The sequence below is a fragment of the Schistocerca nitens genome, chromosome 1 (genome assembly GCF_023898315.1).
Source record: "Schistocerca nitens isolate TAMUIC-IGC-003100 chromosome 1, iqSchNite1.1, whole genome shotgun sequence".
In the NCBI taxonomy this organism is placed as follows: Eukaryota; Metazoa; Arthropoda; class Insecta; order Orthoptera; family Acrididae; genus Schistocerca; species Schistocerca nitens.
Window position 1 is genome coordinate 621,916,960 of NC_064614.1, and position 16,249 is coordinate 621,933,208.

General features: G+C 43.2%; 1 protein-coding gene and 1 non-coding gene across 2 annotated transcripts in view; both read left to right on the forward strand.

Moving 5' to 3' along the window:
* Window positions 1-16,249, forward strand: part of LOC126257510 (myosin-I heavy chain) — an 829,484-nt gene that overhangs the window by 69,688 nt on the left and 743,547 nt on the right. The gene's annotated exons all lie outside the window — the stretch shown is intronic.
* Window positions 11,580-11,654, forward strand: Trnas-cga (transfer RNA serine (anticodon CGA)). Its single transcript has one exon. It is a non-coding gene; the product is annotated as a tRNA-Ser (tRNA).

Sequence of the window (16,249 nt, forward strand, 5' to 3'; positions counted from 1 at the left end):
AAACAAGAAAAACATCAGTGCACTCTGGTGGTCTTTCTACCTGTCCCAGAGGATTGCAACTGTGACCATATACACATCCACTGTTGATGTGTACATGTATTCATTTCCGTCGATGTCTTCTAGGTGTTTCACTTTTTTTTGTCAGGAAGTGTATTTGATTTGTTGTTGGGATAATAGTGTTACGGACAAAAATGTGTAACGCTATTTCTGTTGATCATTTTATTTGGTTTGCGGTATTATTAAAATTAAAGCTGGTTATGTTGACTACTTTGCCAAAAAATTCATGAAGTTCAGTAGGTCAATTAGAATAAGAATTGGTGAAATTTTTTGGCAACCAAGAGCAAGAGCTTTTCCTTTTGTGTGGATGATATTTTTGGCATCTTCCTCCACAAGTTGGCGAACTACATGTGCGAATTTTACAATTGGGGAGAGCATTAGGTACCTGCGTAACTCAAAAGTGCAGCTAGTAGATGTCTTCGTTGACTATGTCTTTTTGTTCATAATGAGCCCTAATTTCATTTTTGACCAGTGTTGTTTCACATCTCCTTTTGGCAGCTTACGCTGATATGCTTTGGTCCACACACACACACACACACACACACACACACACACACACACACACACACACACACACCCTACACCACTCTTCTAAATGCCCACTTAACATTATCATTAAATAAAGTCAACAACATGATGAACTCTGATGTTTAACTCATAATAAATGTGTGTTAAATAAGAATAAACTTATTAAGCATAACTTAGTACGCAAAATTGAAGAAGTAGTATCATCCTGAAATCTAGTAAAAAATAGTACATATTAATTCTGCAACAATGAATACATGTTACTTCTGTAATAATGAATGTAATTTCAATCTACATAAAGTTACTGTCACGTGGAAGTTTCGAAGAGGCGCATGAAAGAAGCTAGACAAAAGAAAATCTCTTCCCCAGGGCAGCTTCTTTGAACATCTTTTGTTTGTTTACATCCTGTAAAGGAAGTCGCTTGTAGCAAAGTTTATTAAGTACTGTAATATATATGAATAATAAAAATTATGTTTCGCGGAGTTATGTGTGTACCAGTATTAAATCCGTGAATGCTAATAACCATAAATAATGTCTGCACGTCGATATTGTCATCTATGAGGCGGAGTCAAATGACAACGTGACAGATAGAAAAAAGAAAGTAAACTGTTTGTTATTTCAAAAGCAGTCGTCATAAGAGTTAATACATTTATTCCACTGTGAGATAAGATGGTCAATGACTTCGTGGAAAAATCTTTACGGTTGCCTACGGAAAGTGATTGTACTCCGTCGTACACCTATTCGTCCGAAGGAAACCGACGGCTTTTGCTGGGAAGCCAGTACACATCCTCCGTACGGTCACGGTTTCTCCCCATGCGATTTCCATATTTTTGGAGCCTGAAAGAAGACATTCGTGGCCATGATTTACTTCGGACGAGGAGGTGCACATCTGCGTACAATCACGGTCCCGTGAACATCAGAGCTTCAGCATGCTGGTGGCCTAATTTAAAGATAATGTTGGTTCAAATGGCTCTGAGCACTATGCGACTTAACTTCTGAGGTCATCAGTCGCCTAGAACTTAGAACTAATTAAACCTAACTAACCTAAGGACATCACACACATCCATGCCCGAGGCAGGATTCGAACCTGCGACCGTAGCGGTCGCTCGGCTCCAGACTGTAGCGCCCAGAACCGCCCGGCCACTCCTGCCGGCTAAAGATAATGTTAGGTAGACATTTAGAAGAGTCAAGATTTTAAACATGGCTGCAGCAGCAACTGTTAAAATTCTTCAGAATAAAGGATGACAGCCAAAAACAGTTGCAGGATAGAATTTTTTTATTAAAACTCTTGACCACGGTTTCGGTACATATAAACATACCTTCATCAGAAGTAAAACTTCTAAAATTACATCATGCCATGGAGAATAATAAAATAATTATGCCAAAGGCGTCGTCAGTAATTTAAAACATCTCCATTTATACGACATGTCGTATAAATGGAGATGTTTTAAATTACTGACGACGCCTTTGGCATAATTATTTTATTATTCTCCATGGCATGATGTAATTTTAGAAGTTTTACTTCTGATGAAGGTATGTTTATATGTACCGAAACCGTGGTCAAGAGTTTTAATAAAAAAATTCTATCCTGCAACTGTTTTTGGCTGTCATCCTTTATTCTGAAGATTTAGAAGAGTGGTATAAGGAATGGGCGGGCGCGCTTTTGTGTGTGTGTGTGTGTGTGTGTGTGTGTGTGTGTGTATGTGTGTGTGCGCGCGCGCCATTTGGTGCTTACTTTTTTTTTTGTCTTGCCACAGCTATGTGACACCCACAACGCCAGAAACACAGAAACAATCACTAAAAGAGATTACCATCTGAAGCGAAGATGACCACGGTAAAATAAAGGCGACTCGTTGCAATTATTACTGAAAACTTTAAACACGTACAAGATTTCCTGTAATTACTGAAACGCTAAGGGGTTGAGCGCACTACCTACAAAAATGCTAACATATGCATTCAATGGCAAAGATGTTACCGAGCCATTACTGCTAGAACATTAGTCCGAAGGAGACTGAAACGGCAATGGCTCATGATACATCGGCGCATCGATGTTAGAACTGCCGTTGTACAAAGACGATACACTGAGTTCCATCTCTATTCTGTGGTGATGGAGATCTTCTAAAAAACTTAATCACGACTACGGAGAACCATATTAGGGGCATCACAACCAGTGGGCACTTCTACGTCACCACATTTTTTTTTTTATTTTTCAACTGAAGCTAACGTATTCAAAACCTGTTGAACACACACCGGTGCGCTCATTTTGTGGTAGTGTAAACAGGATTAAATAACAACCGACAGTTTAAGAACGAAATACGTTCAGAATTCAGAATGCTACATCACAATAAAAGAATATCAGAGTGAACCACAGACCCATTGTTAGTATCACTATATTTTCTGATTCAAACAGGCAAAAAGTAATAACGTACTAAACTTTTCATTTGCTGTGCCTCGGTACCAGTAGATACCGTTTAAGAATTTACTCGTTCAGGTTCTGGTCATATAACTGTCAACGTACTTTTTCTGTTATCGGGTATTTCTTTTACTACAGAAAGATATTCAGTTGATGCAACTGACAAGCAGGCTAACATAAAACGCTCTGTGGTTATTATAATGACGGAGAGTAAACATATTTAATGGGATAAATGAGTATTCCAGAGCTATCGTAGTGAAGCATTCGGTGAAGTTTTCATTAAATATTTCACTAAACACTCTTTGATCATATTCTCCAATTCAGCTCATCTTTCAGACATCCCAAAAGCGGGCTGCCACTTTGTGAAGGGAATACCTGAAACGTCAAGTGGGCAGTCGAGGTTTCCGGCTAACGGTAGGCCGGCCCTGGGAAGAGCGCGCAGTCCCCGAGTGTTGGGAGGCTTAGTGGAGATGGCGTGGGGCATTCTGAGTTCTGACCGTGAGCTCTGGAGAAGCTGGGGAGCGATCCCCAGCGAGGGGGCTGGGCGGAGGCTGAATGGCCGAGCTTCGCCGCGTGCGCGCCAAGGAACCAGCGAGCTGAGTTTGAGGGGCTGTCGAGGACTTCCGAAAAGCGTTCCAGGACGGTCAGGCTCCCAGTTTCCCAGTTCCCCGATAGAGGGCAGTGGGTTGAAACAGTGTAGTGTTTAGAAATAGTTAACGGAACTCGGGACCAGTACTTTAGAACTGTCGGTCTGCAATTTACTGATACGAACGAGATATTCGTGCTCCCATTCTGGCTGTAGAACAGAGACCGTGTTACAAAGTACATTTGTGTGCTACACTGTCTATCATCAAGAGTATATGAATCGCAGTAGAAACATTAAAGACCACAAATTATAACAGGCCTACCCAAAGTGCATGCAAACTAAATTCTAGTTAATCTAGCCTGGACATTACAGTAAGGCTAAGAGCTCCATGGAAAACAAAGCAAGGCATAATGCCACGCTGCAGCGTATGTTTATGATGTGTTAAGATGAAAATGTACTATTGGATTTGCGGCCAATCGATGTGTCCTTGTGCACTGGGTTATATGTACCTTAAGAATGGGGATATACTCAGACGTAACTCAACATGTGGAACCAGCTGAGGGTTTTTTGAAAAATACTTATTGGTTTCTAATGTGTCCTATAAGTTAAGCTTTTTTTCCGTTGCTGGATGTATGTGGGTCTTTTGTGTTTACTTTATTCTCGAGACCTTCCCTCAGCACGTGTTCAGCAAATGTGGAGTCCGACTTTGTAATCTTTGGTCACGGTCATGGTTGGTCAGTCTAGCTGCTATACCCTTGCCTGTTTACCAATTTAAAGTTTGTTATAGTCCACGCAAGTGATTTTGTAAAGACCAGTAGTTATTAAATTGTGGCGGTGTTGATCACAGTATTGTGAAACCAAGAGAAAAGTATTAATTTTCATTGCACCGTCTTGTATTGAAGGTCCAAAAAATTCTTTTTCAGCTACTACCGTCACTACTTTCACCGTTTCTGAAACATAATAACTGTTCCCAGGCAATTTAGCGGCAAAACATGAACGAATGACCGAGCGAGGTGGCGCAGTGGTTAGCACACTGGACTCGCATTCGGGAGGACGACGGTTCAATCCCGTCTCCGGCCATCCTGATTTAGGTTTTCCGTGATTTCCCTAAATCGTTTCAGGCAAATGCCGGGATGGTTCCTTTCAAAGGGCACGGCCGATTTCCTTCCCAATCCTTCCCTACCCCGAGCCTGCGCTCCGTCTCTAATGACCTCGTTGTCGACGGGACGTTAAACACTAACCACCACCACCATGAACGAATGCACAACACTTCACCCAAAACTCATAAGTAAATTGCGAATTTAAGACTGCAAACACATTTTCTCGTAATGCAATTGGTTTTTGTTACATCCATTTTCACTATTTCGAAGATTGTGTACAGTGAAGAAGTTCATTCATTTCTTATATCACAGTGCGCTTTAAGAAACAACCCATCCTTCACAAGAAGTGCAGGAATCGAACTTTCTTCCATACAAAAGTTCTGCACATTACAATCGATTTTTAATGCGTTTTGTGAACACGAGAATAACTCCAATTTGCAATTGCACCGATACTCGTAGTGAGTTCCGTTCCTCCCCTCCCCCCCCCTCCATTCCCGCCCCCCTTCCTCCCCCTCCCTCTCCCCTCCTTGGGTATAATTGTGATTTTCATGAGAATATTAGGATGGATCGCTTGTTGTATGTCAGCACCCCGACAGTGTGAGCCAGTCGAATACAGGTATATTAAGACAGTATCCGCCCTTCCCTCTTTTGTATTTGCACGGAATTGAAGCTACGCGGGTAGGTACTAGCAGCGTTTTGCCATTCGACGAATGCAACACAACTGTGTTACAAGGAGTCATACAACACTCCTGTGAGGTTTAGGATTTAACGCGGGATTACGTAGGAGTAAATAGTGATAAGGAAACGTACTCCGCTACATCTACGCGGTTGACAGCGAAATTCTACTTATGAATAGCAATTTATTTAGGACCTAAATATTACGAGACGCAACAACACGTGCACATTCAAATTTTATAGAAAAATACAACGACCGACACCACAATGCCTGCAACCTACAACATCCATAAACAGGCAGCATACCGGTCAGTGTTACTTAGGGCAACTAAAATATCTCTGAATCAAGAAAACTTGCGACAGGGAATAAACGTAGTGAAACAGATTGTAGTTACCAATGACTATACTGCTTCCATGGTTGACACTGGTCTTAGACACATACCATACAAAGGAAGAAAAAGACAAAAAATGTGTATCTAGCATCCCATACAATGGCAATATACTATGGAAGATTGGAATTATTTTCAAAAACCACAAAGCCAAAATCGTATTTTTAATAAACTACAACAAAAATTATTACAGAACATAAAGTGTAATCATGACCCATACTCATATTCTGAGATGTACAAAGTAACATGCTAAGAATGCTCCATATTCTACCTATGACAAATGGGCCGAGATTTCAACACCACACACACGCGCGCGCACTCTCTCTCTCTCTCTCACACACACACACACAATACAGATTTCCACTTGGAAAAGTAGAGCAAAATGTTAAAGTACTGCACGACTAAATAAAGGACATAAAATAGATCTGTTAAGAAGAACTGGAGATATATTTACGTTACAGGAAATATGAAGATAAAATATTAAACGAAAAACTTGAAAGTGAATCAGCGAATTTCTTTAGCTGCTTCGTCAGTATGCTTAATTAAAAATAGTAACATACAGAAATAAGCACCATTGTAAATAGATATAAGCAAATTATTATTCAGATTGTTAATATGCATACCCTGTATACAAAAGCGTATCATATTATGTTGGAGACCCATAACATTATCTCTTCTGACTACATCCGAAAACATCTTTGTAACTGTTTATGTCAGTTTGTTATTCTCGGTGTATACTTTAGACAGAAAATTGTGTGTGATATTTGACATGTGTGTGGTTCAAATAGCTCTAAGCAATATGGGACTCAACTTCTGAGGTCATCAGTCCCCTAGAACTTAGAACTACTAAAACCTAACTAACCTAAGGACATCACACACATCCATGCCCGAGGCAGGATTCGAACCTGCGACCGTAGCTGTCTCGCGGTTCCAGACTGTAGCGGCTAGAACGCAAGGGCCACTCCGACCGGCACATGTGTGTGACTCCTGCTCAAATGGAACATAGGAAAAACGTTAAGTACAAACTCTTCAGTATTTCGCCGCTGATTACATATATAAAGATCGATAATCAACTAAATTTGGGCATTTTTTTGATACGTAGCAGGAAAGTCAACAGAACAAAGCAGAACCTCACACATAAAAAACACGACGAAAAAGTGGCATAATACGCTGCGGAAAAGGCACTTGAAAATGGGAAGCGTTTCCCGAAATGCGTCGTGTGAAATGTAAATAAAAGAAAATCGCGGCCGGTAACAGAAAAGTTATTTATAAGCAAACCCATAGTTTCCAGAGTCACAGGCTTTCGCAAACCATTTCTGTTGGATCAAATCAGATTATAAATAATAATTTCGTGTGGCTCGCAGGCTGATTCAGTCTGTTTGGCTTTATGTTCTTTCGGCGAGTTGCATGTCAGTATGCAATCTAGTTTATTCACGTATCTTTTCAGATAGTCTCCCAAGGATGAGTAGACCCCGTTAGAGAACTTTGCGCAACAGACATCGTGGTGCCACCGCGACTCTCTTCGGGACCGTCGCGTAAGCGGTCAATTACACTGAAGCGGTATACCCTGGAGCTAGTGGATTGCCGACGCAGATTTCTTCCCTCGGCAGGACTGGAAGCGCCTATAATACTGAGCGCATATTTGTGACATCAGAGTTGAGGCTACACTCGACCATGGCTGATGCGTAGACAAGGAGGTTGAAACATCGCAGCGACAGTCGAATATGAGCGGACCACAATATTGCTGTCGTCACAGCACCGTTGTTAGCACTAAGCCCTATAAATTGAAGCGCCTGCTACTGGTTTTTACGGTGTGAGAGGGTTGTTATTAACAGCATCGAGGGGCGAGGTTTTTTGCTGCCCAGGACAAACACACCACGGCGCGGGGGACCAGAACTCCACTGCGGCTCGGAGGCTCCAGCAGTCTCACGTCCGTCTTCCTAGACGAGACGACTAACAGTTACTTTGATACGTGCTGGGGCGAGCGTCGCTAAATAATTAGTGAATACTGATCTAGTTTCGTGTGTAGAAGAGTTAATGGTTCGTAATTATGTGATTGTACACAGTAAAAAAGAAATTATAATTTTTACACTAATCTATTAACTTTAAATTTAATACAAAAATTGTTTTTCATCATAATGCCACACTTCTTCACAGCCCTTGCAATATTTTCAGCAGCAACAAAATTTTGATAATTTATTTATTACGTTATTGGGAGAGAGCATTCTTTAGCACGCTTGGAGAAACGACCACATCTTTCAAAACGTATGCGGAAATGAACGTGTGTTTGGAATAAAAGTTCTGCATTTCAGTCAACTGCTCTAGCTAAGCGACTGGCTATAGTCAGCGACCCGTGGAAATATTGACCCATAGCATGTACTGACAAGAAGTTTTTAAGAGCTGTTGACAGTCAGTCTGAGCAGGTTTAGCCATTAAATGGTTTTCGTGAGCATTTGTCTGAAATAAAGTGTATAACAAACGTTTTGACGCACCAATTTTCAGCGTTCATCCGAAGCTCTGACACGTATTCCGCTCTCGGTGCCATTTATATTCTTCTTCAAATCCCCACGCGGCTTGTACTGACTCAGTCGAGTTGCGTCATACGGTGACAATGAAATACATACACGTGGTTGATCATTGCCCTGATAGGACTCGAGCACCGAAAAACTGAAAATTACAAACCTAGAAGTCATCACAGCAAGCAACGTCCGAGGACTAGATGACTCCCTAAATAGGTTGTGTAATCTATTCGTTAATCTGTAGAAGAAGATGCTATTAATGTATTGCCGGCCGAAGTGGCCGTGCGGTTAAAGGCGCTGCAGTCTGGAACCGCAAGACCGCTACGGTCGCAGGTTCGAATCCTGCCCCGGGCATGGATGTTTGTGATGTCCTTAGGTTAGTTAGGTTTAACTAGTTCTAAGTTCTAGGGGACTAATGACCTCAGCAGTTGAGTCCCATAGTGCTCAGAGCCATTTGAACCATTTTTTTTTATTAATGTATTAAGTTATTCTTCTGTACTGGATCTCAGGCAGTGCTGTGTGAGATGCGGGGTATTTGTAAACTCCTGAGACTGCACACATAAATGTCTTTATGGTAGTTCAGTATGACAATGATTCTATAACTTCAGTAATGTAGCAGAGTACGTCGTTACTTTCTTAAGCGAACGACATTATCCAACATCCCGTCAGTAAGGCGAAGGATTTATCTGTTTATCTACCTTCTGATTAGACACCTACATACATACTGTTATTCCACTATATTTTATGATACGATTGACACGGGTCAATGATGCTTTATCAGATTTATTTATGTTGCTGTTATAGTAGTGCATTTTTTTTCTCGTTAAAAGATCACTTACCCATCCATACATCAAGTCCTTCGCGCAAAACTGTGTTTTATGTTAATGCTAAAGTACAGAAGCTACAGCTAAGGTTTGTCATAAAGTGTAGTGGGAATCAACATACTTCTATGAGATGCTGCCAAAACAACGGTTACGACTGTTGATATCTCTCTGTTCAGCATAGCCTGCGATTTCGTTCGGCCGGTCTACAATTTTTCCAGTACAGAAAACAATGCAAGTGACGGAATATCGATTGCAAATTGTCTTGTAGTTAGACAACTGAAATGGTAACTCCCTTGCGTTCAATATTATCTCTCATAAGGTAAGCAATTTGCGGGTTGTTTCGTGATTCATAAAGACTGTAGGAGAACATATCGCACCTTAAGTCTATACATGATTTAGAATAGTTGAATGCTTGCACAGTATTTTAAAGGAAAGACTGCAAATATTCAGATAATACATTTTTCCAAAATAGAATTTTTCACGAAAAAACTCATTCGTACACGCGTAAGCCATCACACTACTTACACGATAGCTCTATTCCAATTCTGCTACACGCTAGCATGTCGTTACGTCTGAAAACGTAATCAACGTTTTTCAGATTACATTCGGCCGACGAAGAAAATAATCATTCAGTTTTAAATAGCGTCTCTTCTAACGAAAGAGGCCTCCGATACATTTCTGATTATAAACTTTGGTAGCTAGCACGTGAATATGCAATTCAAGGTTACCGCGTTTGTGACAATGGCTGGCAACAACCGACTATCATGTACGTGGACAGCTAGCTGGCACAACAGTCAAGGCTTGCTTAATGATCCGTTCCACGTAGTGTCGTCCATTAAGATCTTTGACAGTCTGCTCTCACCGGTGTTGGACATACAGGGTAACTATTTTATAGTGAATTTTGAATCAGTTTTGCACGAAGACCATGTAAGAACAGAGAATGGCGTAGTGCTTGCAGTATGGTGCACAGTCAACGTCTCGAAATACGAGTACTAAATTTCAGTCATCGTTAAGTTTCTTGTCGTATAAACCACACAAACACCTCTACTATATTGTATGTTATGCCTGCGACTCTAACAAGCTGAATGACAAACTTTTACATTCACATGCTTAAAATTTCAGGCCGGCCGAAGTGGCCGTGCGGTTAAAGGCGCTGCAGTCTGGAACCGCAAGACCGCTACGGTCGCAGGTTCGAATCCTGCCCCGGGCATGGATGTTTGTGATGTCCGTAGGTTAGTTAGGTTTAACTAGTTCTAAGTTCTAGGGGACTAATGACCTCAGAAGTTGAGTCCCATAGTGCTCAGAGCCATTTGAACCATTTTTTAAAATTTCATAATGGATAGTTTGCCAAGTAAGGCAGGAAATGCGCTAGATAAAACGTTATTTCAGTTCTTATGGTGACCGGGAAAGAGTTTTCTGTAATGTGTTGTAAGTAAACATTAAGTAGTATTGTTGTACTCAGTGCATAACACTAACGGTCAGGAATAGTAAATATTTTTGTAATATTGTGGAACAAACATCTAAAATGTCACACGAACGCCGTAAGATTAGCCATTACGTCATTTTCAGTAACGTTTAAAGACATTCACCTAAAGATAATGGGTGAAAGTCTTCTGTCGTACTGTGGAACTAACGAATATCAGTTGTGATTGAATTGCGCTATTTGTCAGTCAAGGGTTCTTTCTGTTTTGAGTTCGTGAATACTTTGCTGATGATGGATGGGAAATGATCTGTCAGAGTATCTCGGTAACAAAGAACACCATCAACTGTGTGTATAATTTTATTTAAATTCCAATGGTTTCCGTGATTCAATCCACCTTCCTAAACAGGGCCCTGACGATAGTGAACTGTATCGCCGAAACCGGTTCCAATTAAATAAAATTAATTCACACATGTGACGGTGTTATTCGTTACTACGCATGAATATAACCATTGTTATGAAGTCACAAGCTTTCAACAACAATTTCGTAATGTATAGAATAAAGATAAAACTTCATCGTTTGCCAGAACGCACAAATTTTGACGAATTTCGGCGCTAGCAATGAGCAAGGTCGTACTAGCTTGTAAATAATAGATTTCAGCTATCAGTCGTCCTTTTGAAATTTTATTGGTAGATTTAGATTTCAGCTAGAAACTAGCCATTCTCAATGCACTATTATTTTTGTTCAATGCATGTAATGCCTGAAACTTCCTGGCAGATTAAAACTGTGTGCGGACCGAGACTCGAACTCGGGACCTTTGCCCGCCCCGTCCTCACAGCTTTTACTTCTGCCAGTATCTCGTCTCCTACCTTCCAAACTTTACAGAAGCTCTCCTGCGAACCTTGCAGAACTAGCACTCCTGAAAGAAAGGATATTGCGGAGACATGGCTTAGCCACAGCCTGGGGAATGTTTCCAGAATGAGAGGTTCGCAGGAGAGCTTCTGTAAAGTTTGGAAGGTAGGAGACGAGATACTGGCAGAAGTAAAGCTGTGAGGACGGGGCGTGAGTCGTGCTTGGGTAGCTCAGTTGGTAGAGCACTTGCCCTCGAAAGGCAAAGGTCCCGAGTTCGAGTCTCGGTCCGGCACACAGTTTTAATGTGCCAGGAAGTTTGATATCAGCACACATTCCGCTGCAGAGTGAAAATCTCATACCTGTTGGTTGGGCTTCATCCACAGTTCATTGAATATTCAATGAACTGTGGATGAAGCCCGAACAACAGGCATTACATGCATTGATCAAAAATGATAGTGCATTGAGAATGGCTAGTTTCTAGCTGAAATCTAAATCTGCCAGTAAAATTTCAAAAGGACGACTAATAGCTGAAATCTATTATTTAAAAGTCAATATAACAGTTGCTGCGTGCAACAGCCTTCGGAATGGAAGGTAACGTGATGTAGGTCGTATTAGTTGGATCGAATGACAGAGCCCCACTATTTGAACTGAAGCGTCTTTCTTCAATGAGGCCCGAGACTCGCCAGATGTCGATGGGCACGATCGACGACTCGCCAGATGTCGATTGGCTCGATCGAGCCAAGTGGCACGAACCGACGAAGTAGTTGGCGCACCGGCAGCTGGCGAGGCGCAGTGTGGATGCGGCCGCAGTGCTCGGCGGTGCACAGCGGCGCTTAGGCTGAAGATGGCGGGAGAAGAAAAGAGTGGCAGCCGGCGGCGGGCAGGAAGCGGCGGCGGGCCAGGCGAGGCCGGGGTATCGATTTTCGAGGTGGGGTGCGCGCAGCAGCTGGCGTGGCCGCCTGACTCACGCCCGGCCTGCCCTGGGCTGGGCTGGGGTGCAACTCTTTTAACTGAGCAGCGTGACTCAGGCCACGCACGGCAATCGCGCCACTTGCCGCCGCTCTCTGCAGCAGCCACAAAAAACGGGCCGCCGAGCGCGGGCACGGGCACCTGTTGTCAGACTGCCGCTGCACTGCCCGTAACTGTTAATCGCAGCTGTCGGCTGTTCGCAAACCCAGTAACCCGACCGAAGAAACCTGCCCCGACTCCCAGCCTCCTTGTGTGATCTGTAGACATACGGCTCAGTTCACTCTGGATGTCGACGTAACGACAACGTCAAAACATGGTGTGCTCTTTCTGGACGAAACGCCACATACCTTCTCGTCGTTCAGCCCAGCACGCAACAGTGAAATAAAGGGTATTCGTATGTTCTTCAAATTTACGCTACTGGCCATTAAAATTGCTACACCGCGAAGATGACGTGCTACAGACGCGAAATTTAATCAACAGGAAGAAGATGCTGTGATATGCACGTTATTAGCTTCTCAGAGCTGACATGAGGAAAGTTTCCAACCGATTTCTCATACACAAACAGCAGTTGACCGACATTGCCTGGTGAAACGTTGTTGTGATGCCTCGTGTAAGGAGGAGAAATGCGTACCATCACGTTTCCGACTTTGGTAAAGGTCTGAGTGTAGCCTATCGCGATTGCGGTTTATCGTATCGCGACATTGCTGCTCGCGTTGGTCGAGATCCAATGACTGTTAGCAGAATATGGAATCGGTGGGTTCAGGAGGGTAATACGGAACGCTGTGCTGGATCCCAACGGCCTCGTATCACTAGCAGTCGAGATGACAGGCATCTTATCCGCATGCCTGTAACGGATCGTGCAGCCACGTCTCAATCCCTGAGTCAACAGATGGGGACGTTTGCAAGACAACCATCTGCACGAACAGTTCGACGACGTTTGCAGCAGCATGGACTATCAGCCCAGAGACCGTGGCTGCGGTTACCCTTGACGCTGCATCACAGACAGGAGCGCCTGCGATGGTCTATACATCGACGAACCTGGGTGCACGAATGGCAAAACGTCATTCTTTCGGATGAATTCAGGTTCTGTTTACAGCATCATGATGGTTGCATCCGTGTTTGGCGACATCGCGATGAACGCTTATTGGAACCTTGTATTCGTCATCGCCATGCTGGTATGGGGTGCCATTGGTTACACGTCTTGGTCATCTCTTGTTCGCATTGGCGGCACTTTGAACAGTGGACGTTACATTTCAGATGTGTTAAGACCCGTGGCTCTACCCTTCATTAGATCCCTGCGGAACCCTACATTTCAGGAGGATAATGCACGACCGCATGTTGCAGGTCCTGTACGGGCCTTTATGGATACAGAAAATATTCGACTGCTGCCCTGGCCAGCACATTCTCCAGATCTCTCACCAATTGAAAACGTCTGGTCAATGGTGGCCGAGGAACTAGCTCGTCACAATACGCCAGTCACTACTCTTGATGAACTTTGGTATCGTGTTGAAGCTGCATGGGCAGCTGTACCTGTACACGCCATCCAAGCTCTGTTTGACTCAATGCCTGGGCGTATCAAGGCCGTTATTAAGGCCAGAGGTGGTTGTTCTGGGTATTGATTTCTAAGGATCTATGCACCAACTTGCGTGGAAATGTAATCACATGTCATATATTTGTCCAATGAATACCCGTTTATCATCTGCATTTCTTCTTGGTGTAGCAATTTTGATGGCCGGTAGTGTACATAATCAACAGCGTCAAAACTCTGTCCCCTAGAATCCTTGAAGCCGGCGTTCCGTTACGTCGACAGTCTGTGAGTGCCGCCGTTCGAAATGCGTTGTCGAACGTTTTGACGTTCTGTCCCGTCGTCACTGTGAATCGTCCTTGAAGCATCATTCACTAAAGCTTTATTGATGCATTTCGCCGTGTGTAGTGTTTCGATGGATATGTGGGATACGGCATTTTCACATTAGCCCAAGAACACTAAAGGGGAAAATTTCCATTAATACTAAACCCTTGTAAATTTTACTACTGCACAGTCATGATTTATAGGATATGTCTTAGTTAATTATCATTATTAAATCTTAAGTGGTATGTTACATACGAAATTAACTGCAAATTTTCCTGTCTAAATCCTACTGCAATCGTAAATTTTACGAAGGTTCAAATGGCTCTAAGCACTTTGGGACTTAAATTCTGAGGTCATCAGTCCCCTAGAACTTAGAACTACTTAAACCTAACTAATCTAAGGACATCACACACATCCATGCCCTAGGCAGGATTCGAACCTGCGACCGTAGCGGTCGAGCGGTTCCAGACTGTAGCGCCTAGAACCGCACGGCCACTCCGGCCGGCTTTTACGAAGGTTTAGTAATCTAGGATTAAGAGACAATGTCAAAGGAGAAATAAATGGTGACAGAGAAAAAGCTTAGGCTTCACTAGGAATCGAACCCCAGACCTTTATAAGCGTAGTTCGGCATTTAAACACTGAACCACCACACCAAGAAAATAAATGCAAAGGGAAAAGTTGACATAAAGCAGTAAATAGCCCGCCCGATTGGCCGTGCGGTCTAACACACGGCTTTCCGGGCGGGAAGGAGCGCCTGGTCCCCGGCACGAATTCGCCCGGCGGATTTGTGTCGAGGTCTGGTGAACCGGCCAGTCTGTGGATGGTTTTTAGGCGGTTTTCCATCTGCCTCGGCGAATGCGGGCTGGTTCCCCTTATTCCGCCTCAGTTAAACTATGTCGGCGATTGCTGCGCAAACAAGTTCTCCACGTACGCGTACACCACTAGTACTCTACCACGCAAACATAGGGGTTACACTCGTCTGGTGTGAGACGTTCCCTGAGGGGTCCACCGGGGACCGAACCGCACAATAGCCCTGGGTTCGGTGTGGGGCGGCGGAGGGGTGAAGTGGACTGCGGTAGTCGTCGTGGGGTTGTGGACCACTGCGGCGGGGACGGAGCGTCTCTGTCGTTTCTAGGTCCCAGGTCTACATACAATACAATACAAGCAGTAACTAAGTAGAAGTGCGAATAGAGACGGAAAAGGATGCAGATACGCAGTGCTTACTAAATCTTTAAGTAGCTGAAAAAAGAAAAAAAAATATTTGACAGACTAAGGCTGTAATTAATTTCACTTTTTACGAGAGTGCAATGAGGTGTAATCTTTGGGATGACAATATGATGATCAAGAGATGTCAAAGGATGGTAAATTGAGAGAGCTGCAGCATTTCTAACTTAAACAGCATCCCATCGAGACGGAAGGCAGCAAAGACAAAGCGAAGCCGCAGAGGAAACGTATACAATAGACGGAAGGAAACTACGACGTGCGGAGCACAGGACCTGCTGGCTGCTGCTCTGCTGAGTATGCTTGTATCTGTGTGGGGCGGGGGTGCGGGCGTCAACTTTTAAATATTATGCAGGCGTGTCTCAAGGAGTGCGGACGGAAAACTGCCAGACAGTTTAACCGCCAGTAGCCACAGGATAAGTAGCGAGCGGGAAGGGAGGTGACAGACCGAAGTTGTTACTAGATCTACGAAATTTTGACGCATATAAGAAGGCAATTTTCGGGATTTTAATCGATAAGGTGCCAAAAGGGTTTCTACTACAAATCCAGTAATTACTAAGTACCTCAACTTATGACGACTAACATTAATAATGGAACCCTACACTTTCTACATACTTCTGTTTTGTGTACTGTTATCTTTTTAATTAGTTAACTACTAACGCCCCCTAAACAACAGGCAATGCGTTCAAGATGCAAATCATATTTTTAAGTTATATTAATTCCCCCTCCTCTTTCAGTATTGATCATGACTACAGCCCACCAACAGCAACCTGAAGTTTTTTATCCAGTAATTCCAGTTCTCCGAAAGATTGTGCGCAAAACACTAAACGCGACTTTGTCTTTCGACAG